Genomic DNA, 13,499 nt, shown 5'->3' with positions numbered 1-13,499 from the left:
TTTATGGATCTAAGTGGATTGAAAAGTGCTATCAAATAGCCAGGTGCAGTTGTCATTTTAAAATAGGGAGGGAGAGGAAGGGAGGGAATGAATGTAAGTCTTGATTCCCAGAGCTTGGAAAGCTTAATTTGAATGTTCAGTTCTCACAAAACCCCAAATATGGTAATTTGCTACAAAAGTGACAGTTTTAGGTGAGTATGAAATTCAGCTTCCACAGTACTATATAACAAGTCTTAACTTCATATTAGTATCCATCTGACAGTGGGAGGCCATTATTGGATTGTGGGCTCACACTCCATCTAAGTTATCTCCTAATTAGCTTGACAGATTCTTTATTAGGTCCTTATGCTGTCTACATGGTATGAATATGGACACCAAAGGACCACAGTGGTCTTTACCCAAGTGGAATAATGATCCGAATTGTTATTTTCTAATGTAAACTGTGGTTTTGTCTGTATGAAGCCAAACCAGTAGCTCTATTGAAAATAGTATTTTTTTAAGAATCCGTTTATTTAAAACAATAACAAATGGAAATTAGGCAAACCAGTATATTGATATACACTGGTATATTGAGATACAGTCTAAGAGCAGTACACATGTACCTTGCTTCATTTATGAGTAATGATTTTAAAAATGTGAGTATAAATTGAATCCCATCTTATGTTGTGTGTGGTTTTTTTTAATTTAAAGGAATCACTTTAATTCAATTTCATAAGCACTGATTAAGTTCTTACTCTGTGTAAAGCACTGCACTAGGTGGTAGATATGCAAAGAGAAAAATGAAGAAACCTATGGTGCATCTTTTTGTGATATGAATCTTTTTGTGAGAAGCATAATCACTCCCTAATTTATCTTTTTTAAAAATTTTCTTTCCTCACCCCAGGACAGCATGTATCCCATCCACCCCTTCCTCCAGTCTGTCCTCGCTTCTATTACCCACCCTTATTCCATCCCCCTTCCCCTCTATTTTCCTGTTGGGCAAGATAGATTTCTATACTCTATTGCTTGTATAGCATGCTAAAATAATTTTTAATATTCATTCTTAAAGCTTTGAGTTCCATATTCTCCCCCTCCATTCTCACCCACCCTCATTGAAAAAACAAGCAATTCAATATAGGTCATACATGTGTAACAATGCAAAGCACTTCCATAGTAGTTATGTTGTAAAAGACTAACCACATTTCCCTCTGTCCTATCCTGTCCTTCATTTATTCCATTCTCTCCCTTGACCTGCCCTCCCACAATAATGTTTGCTTCTAATCCTTTCCCTAATTTGCTGTCCCTTCCATCTCCTATCGCCTTCCCCCTTGCCTTCCTACAGGGTAAAATAAATTTCCTTATCCAATCAAGTGTGTGTTATTCCCTCCTAAAGCCAAATTCCATGAGAGTAAGGCTTAATTATTTCCTTTCATCTCCCCCACCTTCCCTCTTTTATGGGAGATGATTTGCTACCTTCTACCCTTCCCTTTCTCTTATTCCTAGTATACTCCATTCAACAGTAAATTTTATTTTTTTATGTACTCTCCCTTTGTATTCAGCTCACCCTGTGCCCTCTGTCTATGTGTGTATATATGCACATACATACACACATGTAGATGTACATACCTACACATATATGATATACACATATATACATACCCATACATACCTACATGTATGTATGTATACACACACATACACACAAACACATATATATTCCCTCTAACTACCATAATACTTAGAAAGGTCTCACAAGTTTCAAATAACATCTTTCCATGTAGGAATGTAAATAGTTCAACTTTAATGAGTTCCTTAAGTCTTCTCTTTCTTGTTTACCTTTTCATATTTCTCTTGATTCTTGTATTTGAAAGTCAAATTTTCTATTCAGCTCTGCTCTTTTCAACAAGAATGTTTGGAAGTCCTCTATTTCATTGAAATTCCAGTTTTTCCCTGAAGTATTATACTCAGTTTTGCTGGGTAGGTGATTGATTTTAATTCTATCTCCTTTGACCTCTAGAATATCATATTCCAAGCTAAACCCCATGTAATCCTGATTGTATTTCCACAATACTTGAATTGTTTCTTTTTGGCTGCTTGTAATATTTTCTCCTTGACTTGGGAACTCTGAAATTTGGCTACAATATTCCTAGGAGTTTCTCTTTTTGGATGTCTTTCAGGAGGTGATCAGTGGATTCTTTCAATATTTATTTTACCCTCTGGGTCTAGAATATCAGGGCAGTTTTCCTTAATAATTTCATGAAAGATGATGTCTAAGCTCTTTTTTTGATCATGGCTTTCAAGTAGTCCTATAATTTTTAAATTGTCTCTCCTGATTATATTTTCCAAGTCAGTTGTTTTTCCAATGAGATATTTCACATGATCTTCTATTTTTTCATTCTCTTGGTTTTGTTTTATAATTTCTTGGTTTCTCATAAAGTCATTAGCTTCCATCTGCTCCATTCTAATTTTTATAGAACTATTTTCTTTAGTGAGCTTTTGAACCTCCTTTTCCATTTTACCAATTCTGCTTTTTAAAGCATTCCTCTCCTTATTGGCTTTTTGGATCTCTTTTGCCATTTGGATTAGTCTATTTTTAAAGGTATTATTTTCTTCAACATTTTTTTAGATCTCCTTTAGCAAGCTCTTGACTTGCTTTTCATGATTTTCTTGCATTGCTCTCATTTCTCCCTAATTTATCTTGTGTACAAGTCTGGATGCTGGTTTCTCAAACAATTAGCATGGTGATGAAATATGAAGGCATTCATGACTTCTCTGATGTTTTGTATTTACCAGAAAGTAAACACTTGCCAACCAGTTCAGAAGTTGAGGCAATTATAAGATTAATTAAGGGTTTCAAAATCTTTTATTTGAAATATGTTGATTTGTGGTGAAAATACTGGCTCTTTTCTATACTTTAGGGAGGCAGTGTGTTACAGAGGACTGAGTGCCAGATCTGAAATTCAAATTCCAGCTGTGATACTTGCTGTCTTCATGACCGTGGGTAAGTTAATCAATCTTACTGGTTTCCTCAAATGTAAACTGAGGGGAGTGTATTGGTTGGCTTTTAAATCTATGATCACAGAATCCTTTTCTTTCAGTTTTTCTACCATGACCACAACTGAACCTGATACTCTTTTGTGGTCTGGATTAAATTTTTCAAACCATTTACATTGTCTGAATACTTTAAGAAAAAATGTTGTCTGAATACTCATAGTAAAGTCTTTAATATGATTCTAAAATATTCTTACAACTGATAGTACTAAATGACATATTTTAAGACTTCGTTACTTTAAGGAATTGTGATTTCATCTATGTTGATAATCCTTTTACAGATGCAAATTGCAACTCCCTTCATGTCTTAGTGCACATTCTTTTTTTTTTTTAATATATTTATTTCTTCAGTTCATAAGCATTTATTTTCTCTCCCTTGCTCCTTAGTGCACATCCTCAACGTGAATTATTATATGCACCCTAAAATCATCAACTCATAGTTAAATAGATCACAGGCCTTTCCACATTTAACCAGCCTGGTCTTTGGAAAATAGTCACACAATTTATTTCTTGATTCATATTTGAAACTTATCCAGCTTTTAGGGCAGGTCAGACTGTGTATTCTGCCAGAACAGCATTAAAGAACCTTTACTCTATTTGAAGGTGTGTGGTAGTTATGCTACTGACGCAAAAATAAATAAGTCAATAAATAAAATACATAGAGAAAACAAAAACAAATACAAAGGGGAAAACAAATAGATTAGTTTTGTTACTGGTTTGTTAAATTAAATTATCTTAATCTATTTTATTTCTTAAAAAGCAAACTTTATAACCAAAACTCATAGTTTCTTATACAGTTCTCTCTTGTTCTTTTTGTATTGAAATGTTTGTTGATGATTGTTAAATTCAAAATAAAAAAGAAAATATTAAAAAAAATCTTTTATACCATGAAGAGACATTAAAAAGGAGATTTTGGGGAGAGATGGATGACTGCTATTCTGTACAATTCATTTTAATTTAAGTTCAATAGTCATTTATTACCTGGCTACTATTTGTGTCAGGTACTAAGCTGGGGACAAAGGACTTACATATGTTGTTTGTGTTGTTGCTGTTAAGTTGTTTCAGCTATGTCTAACTCTTCATGACTCCATTTTGGATTTTCATGGCAATGATACTGGAGTGATTCGCCATTTCCTTCTCCAGCTCATTTTACAGATAAGGAAACTGAGGCAAACAGGGTTAAATGACTTCCCCAGGGTCACCCAGCTAGTAACTGTCTGAGGCTGGATCTGAACTCAGGTCTTCCTGACTATAGGCTTGACCCTCTATCCACTGCATCACCCTAGCTGCCATATATATATTAGTAAATGCAAAATATATATAAGCATATACAAAATAATTTCAGGATGTTGGCATGGTAGAGAGCTAACATTTAGGTAGATTAGTAAAGACCATGTGAAGGAGCTGGGATAGAGATAACTAAACCTGGGGTTGCTGATGAAGACACTGAGAGAGACATTATAATGGAAGAAGAGGGAACCTTGGTGGGGGGAGAGTGACATTCATATATATAGTTAGCATGAAGGTGATTAACCAGCAAAGGATAGTGAGGAGGAACAGTACAGACTGTGGTGAGAAGAGGACTACATGACAGCAATGTCACAAAAGCCCAGGGAGGATGGAGTTTCCAGGAAGAGCGCTCACTCACATCAAACAGTACAGAGAGGTCAAGAAGGACTAAAAAGGCCATTAAAAAAAAGTAATTGAGGGACTGTTGGTAACCTTAGAGAAAATAATTTTGCTGAAGAGATAGAGGTTGAGAGCCTGATAACAAGAGGATGGGAAGCGAGTAGGATGAGAGAAAATAGATTCAATGAATGTAGACAGCTTTTTTCTTGGAATTCAGCTGTGAACAAAACAATTCCAGACCATAATGAAGATAAGAGATGCTCTGACCAGTTTGTGAAAAAGGATAAGCACCAGAGGGATGAAAGTTCTTCATTATTTTCACATTTTTACTTTTCTTTTTAAAAATCATTGAGTAGAATCTGAAAAAAAATCCACTCAGATACTTCCATGGGGCCAGTGAAGAGAAGGCAGAGGATGTAGAGTGAAGTGTGACCCTTCCGCCTATGTCAGTGTAGAATCAAAAAGGAGAAGAAACCAGTCCATTTTCATTTCAGGTCCACTAGGAGGAGAGTGATGGCAACTAAAAAATATAGATAGGAGGGACCAGAGATTTTCTTCCTTCATTACTTCAAGGAATTGTGATTTCAACAATGTTGATAGTCCTTTTACAGATGTAAATTGCAACCCCCTCCATGTCTTAGTGCACATTCTTTTTTATTCATTTAAAAGGAATATTTTCCAAACCCCAAATAAAGGCCAATTTTCTGATTAAATTTTTTCCTTTCTGATTTGGAAATGGAACTAGAGATTTGAAAATGGGACCATCCAAGCTGTATGGTGGCAGTATCCATGGGAAACTCAAAAATAGGTAGGAGCCAGAAAGCAGAAAGAATGTTGAACCACTAACTAGAGAAGGTGATGAAGGATGATGAGACCAGAGATAGAACCTTGAGGAACTGCCGAGGGAAATGATAATAGAAACTCAGTACAGGAGGATTAGGAGTCATCATAGGCCATCTGACTGTTTTCAACTCTTCTCCCATGTCTGCACCCCTTTTAGCTATAGAGGTAGGAGACTGGTATCTCCTTCTCTTACTCCATAAAAGTTTTGGATGAGGGAGGACTCTTGGACTGATATTCTTGTCAACGTGCTGAGGACTGGAAGCCCCAGCAACTTCTCTGTGGCTTGTCTCAGCTTACTCTCTTAACCTCCACCTACGCCTCTGTTTCCCAAAACAACTTGGACCAAAATAGGCATTGGAGGTTTTCAGGGCATAGTGGGCTCCCAGACACCTGCTGCCAGGATACATGCAGCCCCCATACGCAGCTGCAGTCGCTCTTGGCAGGTGTAGAATAGCTCAGGCAGCAAATGAGATGGTACTGCTGTGTGGACTTGTTTATCATTTTTAATTCAGTTTTTTTTCCTCTGAAGAGTTCTTGCGTTGCCTTGTGGAACTATGGGATCTGCAAAATATAGCCTGAGAAACCCTGGCATGGATATAGTATTTTTAAGTTTCCTCTTCCCCCAACCTTTCACAACTGAAAAACCATAATGTGTCAACTCTGAGGTTTTGAAATTAATTTGTTGGCTTTGAGTCAGTCCATCAACTCCTGGGGCAGTAGCCTCTGGTCTTTGCTATTGAGGTTTCTTTTTATTCCTACACATATTCCCATACCCATGTACTTTTAAAAATAAGGTTAAAAAGATGGCAGAGTAGAAAGACACACATATGCAGGGTCTCCCCCCACAGCCCATAAAATACTTGTAGAGAGGGACTCTCAAGAAATTTTGGAGCAGCAGAAGTGGAGAAATTAATTTGTCCACATCTGTAAGTGTGCTTGACAAATTTTAAATTCCATTCGAAGGATCTGTTTACTGGTATTAAAATGAAATCATGCACAAGGTGGTCAACAGAGCCTTAAGCATAAGCATGGAGTCAAATCTTGATAAACAACACCTACACTAGGTATTATATAGTGCTTAAAGATTATAAAGCTCTTTGTAAATATCTCATTTTATCCTCACAAAAACTTCCATTTCCCCTTCACCTCATTTTACAAATAAGGAAACTGAGGTAGATAGTAACTTGCCCAGAGTAGGTAAGCAGGTAGCTAGTAAATACCTGACGTTGGATTTGAACTCAGATTTTCCTGACTCCAGGTCCAGTCTGTCTCCACTGCACAATGTAGTTGCCCAGTACAATTGCTTAGTGCAGAAAATGACGGCAGGAGGACTTGAACCTCACTTCACTGTATGATTTTAAGTGAATCACTGAACTTCTCTGAGTCTCATTTTTTTTTTCTTGTCCAAAATGCAAAAACAGATGGTGGTAGTGGGAGGGGCTAGAATGTTCTGAGTTCTGAACCATTCCTACCCAATGGACAAATAAAGGAGTGGCAGATACCATGAGAGGAAAAATGTAGTCCATGGCAAGCTTCTTGCCCCAAAGTGACCAACTGAATTAGTTGTCGTCCTGTTGTGGTTCCCCTTCTCTAATCCATGCAAACAAAGACAGAGCTACCTTTGCAAATAGGATGCTGGGTGATCTGGAAGAAGAAGGGGAATTGTAAAGGCTGTAGCCTTTAATTATGTTTAATTCCTAACACTGTCACATTTGCAAAGACTTCATGACTGATGTTCAAAAGGAGTGACAAATCACCTTGCATTGGCTCTGGTTCTAAACATGCTTTGTGAGAATCACGCTATCCTTTTGGTCATAGAGAATGTAGGCAAATTGGGCAAAATTTGACCAGAGTCCTAATTTCAATAGGTCTGAATTAAGCACAAGGATAGGATTTAGAATAGTCAATGTTACTAGCTTTAGTATAAAGTTAGTAACCAGTTCCTCTAGTAGGGGAGAAATTAATCAATTCCTAACCTATGAATGTAATACTACTACATACGGAGAATTCAAAACAGCCATGGCAAATACTTCTGGGAAAATCTTCTGTATTGAAGTATAATGTTTGCTGTTCTCTGAGCTCAGCATCCCATTTTTTTCTTTTTCTTTACCTTTATACAGACTAGTGATGCTCATTCCTGGAACTCCCTCCCTTTTTGCTTCTTTCTCACTTCAAAAAAAAAATCAGTGTGAATCCTTTTATTTTTTAGCTGAACAAAGGAATGATATACAGGCAGTTTTTTTTTTTAAATAACAGTTTCTATGTTGTGTTGTATTTTATACATTTTGTTAAACATTTCCCAATTATATTAATTTTTTTTTCATTTTCCCTTCCCAATTCTCTCCCTCTCTCAATCTCTTGAGAAGGCAAGAAATATGATACATGTGAATTTATAAAAAACCCATATTTCCATGTTACTAATGTTGCAGAAAAGCAAGAAAAATAAGGAAAAACTATGCTTTAATCTGCTTTCTGAATCTATTAATCTCTAGCTGGAAGTGGATAGCATTTTTCATCATGACTCCTTTGGAATTATCATGGATCATTTAATTGATCAGAGTTGCTAAGTCTTTCACAACTGATTGTCATTACAATATTGCTGTTGCTATATAAAATTTTCTGGTTTTTCTCTCCTCACTTTGCATCAGTTGATGTGTCTTCCTAGGTTTTGCTGAAAACATCCCCTTCACCATTTCTTACAGCACAATAGTATTCTATCATATTCATATACCATAACTTTACAGTCATTTCTCAGTTGGAGGGCAGTCTCTTTTTCTTCCCACCATAAAAACTGCTGCTATAAATATTTATATCTAGGTCTTGTATCTACTTTGACCTTATCTTGGTAAATGGTGTAAGATAGCAGTTTATACCCAATTTCTGCCAGACTGCTTTCAAGTTTTCCCAACAGTTTATGAATTCCCAACAAATAATGTATTCTTATCCCCCAAAACTTAAGTCTTTATACTTGTCAAATATGAGGTTACTATATTTATTTGCTGCTGTAAATTGTGTATCTCCTCTATTCCAGTGATCTACTTTTAGATTTCTTAGCCAGTGCCAGATAATTTTGATAATCATTGCCTTAAAATATAGTTTAAGATCTGGTACTACTTAACTTCCTTCCATTTTTTTCCTCCATTTTATTCTTCACTTTTTGTTCTTCCAAATGAATTTTGTTACTATTTTTTTTACTTCAGTAAAATAATTTTTGGTATTTTAATTGGGATGTCATCAATTATATAAATTAGTTTAAGTAAAATTTTCATTTTTACTTTTTTTATTTAGTTTTATTTTAGTAAGACATACTTTTAAATTTAGCCAACATAATTAACTTTTCTCCACCACTTTCTTAAGCCTAAGCAATCAATAATATTTACTGATTTCTGAGGTGTAAATACACTGAAAATTTAATCTTTCTTGTTTGAGCTGACTCCAGCACATCCCTATTACTAATCTGTTTACAATTGTATCTCTATAACTGTAAGTTACTTGAGGACAAGACTTACTTTTCCTTTTGTTTTTGTACTGCTAGTATTTAGCACATAGTAGATTCATAAAAGATAGCTTATTTGGATTAGATTGGGTTAACATAAATCATCTTTTGGAACAGGATTCAAGACATACACTGACATGGGCCAGTTATACAAAATGACTTGAGAGAGAGAGTGTCTGTATGACACAAAGATTTCTTTTTGATCTGGATCTGTAGAGAATTCCTGGTAAGAAAATTCCCTTTACCAAGACAGAGACATTACAAAGGTCCATGTAGTCAAAGCTATGATTTTTTTTCCAGTAACAATGTATAGTTGAGAGATTTAGACTATAAGGAAAGCTGGAACTGCGGAATCAATGCTTTCAAATTGTAGTGCTGGAGGAGTTTTGAGATTCCCTTGGACAGCAAGGAGATAAAATCAAATTAAAGAAATTAATTCAGGCTATTCACTGGAAGGTCAAATACTGGAGCTGAACCTTAAATACTGTGGCAATACAATGAGAAGATGGGACTCATTGGAAAAGACCCTAAAATTGGGAAAGATTAAAGGCAAAAGGAAAAAGGGATGACAGAGATGAATAGATAGTGTCATGAAAGCAATTAACATGAACTTGGACAGTCTTTGAGAGATAGTGGAGGACAGAAGGGTCTGGCATGCTCTGGTCATGAAGATTTGGGCACAACTCAACAACAACATCTAAACAAGATAGAGGATAATACATATGGCAGCATAAGATGGAGTCAGTATTCATGAGACTGCATCCAATGGTTTCTCTCAAGTCTTACACTAAAATCAACTCTATTTTATAACTAGCTTTCATTCTATTTCTTCACTTCATACAATTCTTGGTTTCACTCATAGTTCAGCTCAAATGCCGCCTTATACATGAAACTTTTCCTGATTCCGAATCCCCAGTGATTTTAGTGCCTGCCCACTTTTAAAAATTACCTTGTATTTCTTTTGTTTATGTCTTCTATATACTTATTTTGCATATGTTGTCTCCCCCTAGGGAATGTAAGCTCCTTGAAGGCAGGAACTGATTCACGTATGACTTGGTATCCCTAGTACCTGGTATAGGCACTGAAGATATGCTTATTGATTAAGTGCGTGACTGTAAACAGACTGTTTTTGCAGTCCAAGGACCAGTCCAACTTATTGTAGAGGCACTCACTCTTAGGTTAACCTTAATAAAGAAGTAATAAACTCTAATTCATAATTAAGTAGTAAGCCTTCCCTTGAGAAGGAAGCAGAGTAGTTTCAGGAATTGAGAAGATTATTTTAAACTTAGAATGCTCCTATGTTTTAGTTGCTTTTTTGAAGCGTTGCTTATTTTCAAAGTTGCTTATACTATTCAAAGCCCTTACCTATAGCCACCTCTTTCTTGATGTCCATTTCTTGGAATTTTGTTGTATCGGGCTCTTCATTGTAGACTTGGAATTGAGTTAATTGATGATCTTCGTTCTCCTGGAATGTACACAAACTTCTCTGTGAAATTTACTTTTTGGGGAGAGATGATCTAGTTTGAATTGTGCCCATTGGTCTCTCTTCCATGCTGCCGTTGTTTGTCCTTCATTCTCGAAGAGCACCATGGTATCATGAAGATGATGCCATGACTTGCAAGTGAATTGGATTTAAGTGAGGGAGAGCTGTGCAGTTGCTAGCCTCACTTTCTCCTCCAGAGACATCTGAGTCTGGTGACAAGATATAAATCAGGAAGACTGGAGATGGCTCCCTTCTCTTCCATTCAGTATTAGAGTAAAGACTTGTTCTTGATAAATCTGGTATTATTTATTTATTTCCTTACCAACCTCTAACTTAGCAGTTCTTACCCTTAGTTCTGTGAATTTGTTTTTAAAAAACATTTTTATGACTTTTTAAAAAATGTAATTGGTTTCTTTTTTAAAATCCTGGATTTTATTTTGTGCATTTAAAAACATTATTCTGCAAAGTGGTTGATAGTGCCATCAAACTGCCGAAAGGGACCATGACACAAAAGAGGTTAAGAACTCTTCCTCTAGTTGAAAATGGATTTTTCATTTTCTGCAGCTCATGAAATCAATGACTAAGAAATAAATGGAGGGTTGTGCCCTACACCAGTGGAACAAGCTTTCACAGCAATATGTTGTCTTCTGGGAGCATGTTTTTGGCCTCCTGAAAATCGTCAAGTCTTATGACCACCACCCATTTTGCTGATTCATATTGGGATATATGATGTCACCAGAGGAAATCTGGGAAGCATTACTAGGGTCTGCAAAGTGTTGAGAAAAAAAGTAAAGTCCTTATGGGTACAAGTAGTCTTTTCATCATTGCTGTCAATTGAAGAAAAGGGCTTTAGAACACAGAGTAGAATCTAGGAGGTGAACAGCTGATTGAGAAGGTATTGTCTGAGGAGAGGATTTAGACTTTTAGAACATGACTGAAAATTTAGGAATGATGGATTTTTATAATTGTGAACTGAACAATCATAAACAGATACAAACATTTCAAGACACAAAAACAGGATAAGAAAATTGTCCTGTTTGTGCCTCCTTTCTTTACTTTTTGTGTTTTAAATCTTTAATTTCTGCTCTCTCTCTCTTTTTCTCTCTCCCACTCCCATCTTCCCTCTCTCTCTCAAAGGTTATTCCCTCCCTTATAACAAATAATGTATAGTCATACAAACCAAATCAACACAGAGGCTGTGCCTGAGAATGCATGTCTGATTTTGCACTCTGAGTACATCACTTGTCTGCCAGTGGATGAGAGGGTTGTTTCATCATTAGAAAGCAAAATGAGTCCTACTTTTGTCAGTGTTGAGGTTTTTCAAACTTGTTTTCTCTCACTTTATTATTGGAGTCATCATGTAAATTGTTCTCTTTGTTCTTTTGCTTTATCAGTTCATATAAATCTTTTAATGTTTCTCTGAAACTGTCCTAGATCTTTTTAATGGCACAATGAAATTCCTTTGCATCCATGTACTGTAATTTGTGGACAGACATTTCTTAATTGATGAACGCTTGCTTTTAACATTTTAAAGAATGGTCCATTTATTCTTATACTTTCTAATATTCTGAACAGAAATGAAAGGTTATTGCCAGTTGTCTTGATGTATCTTACCACTGGACTCTGATGACTCTGGAGAATAGAGTGAAGCTGATGATTTGGCATAGCTCTGCCTCACTTAAATGCAATTCACTTGAAAGTCAAGGTATCACTCTTGTGACGTCATTGGTTCCTTCAAGAACAAAGGATGAACAGTAATCTGTGAGTAGTAGTAGCAATCCCCAGAGGACCCACCTGGCTAGTTCCAGTTGGACAATGCTGCTATTTCTCTTCTCCTCCTTCTTGTGCTCTGTCCAAGGGAATATAATTTTTGATCCCTTCCACTTCTTAAGGTTTGGGGGTTAGGTCCCCACCCCATTTATTTATTTTATAATTAATTTTTCCCCCCCCAAAAGCTGGGACAATTAACTCTTTGCCTGATATAGTTTTCATTGATAATTTCTTGAAATAAATCTATGAAAAAAAGGTTTTAAAGAAGGGTGTTATTTGTTTGTTATTCAAATGGAGCAACCTGACTATCTCTTTAAATCCAAATCACTCTGGCTTTCATTGATTGGCCAATAATAGGTCCCAACCCAAGCCTCCCTTGCTCCTTGTTTGGGTTTTGATGGCTCAGAGTGAGTGTAAATAGCAATTATTTACTGTTCTGGCTGAAACCCTGAGGGTCTTCCCTTCTCAGATTGATTCTTTTGTGATGGCAAATGAGGTCATCTTTTGTCTCAATTCTTACCTACCGTTTAGTACTGAGACAAACTGAGACCTAGGTAAGACCTTAGCTTAAAAAGGTTCAGGTCTCTGTACCCTGGGCCATCTCCAGTCTTCTTGACTTATGCCTTGTCATTGGATTCCAATGACTCTGGAAGAGAAAGTGAGGCTGATGACACCACAGCTTTGCCTCACTTAAATCTAATTCACTTGCAAGTCAGGACATCACCCATGAAATGTAATTTTTCCTCCTGGAGAATGAAGGATGAATAATAATAGAGATGAGTATTGTATTTTGATATAAACTATTTCTTCATCTGTTGATGTAGAGAGGCTCAGTATTGAAAAAAATACTTTTATTGATGCCCTTTGTTTTTGCATTGCCTAGGTTTACCCCTGTAACCCTTCCACCTCCAGAGAGCAATTCTTTAAAACAAAGAATTTTTCAAAAATTAAAAAAATCAGCAAAAGCAAAAATCTGGTGTTATATGAAATGTTCCTTATCTGTGGACTGCAGACACTGAAGGATCATGTGAGTGGAGGTCAGGATTGATTTTTCATATCTCTTCTTAGAGGCCAACCATGTTCTTTATAATTTTGCAACATTCTTTTCAATTGTTTTGAAGTGATCATTCTGTCTATTTACATTATTGTAGTCGTGGTGCTTATATTTTTTTTGGCTCTGCATACTAGTTTTTGTGTCAGATCACATTTATCATCTTTTACATCCTACTTTTATTCTATTATATTAAT

The sequence above is a fragment of the Notamacropus eugenii genome, chromosome 4, assembly GCF_028372415.1.
Source record: "Notamacropus eugenii isolate mMacEug1 chromosome 4, mMacEug1.pri_v2, whole genome shotgun sequence".
NCBI classification, from domain to species: Eukaryota; Metazoa; Chordata; class Mammalia; order Diprotodontia; family Macropodidae; genus Notamacropus; species Notamacropus eugenii.
The sequence above is the reverse complement of the archived record's forward strand: the minus strand, read 5'-3'. Positions refer to the sequence as shown.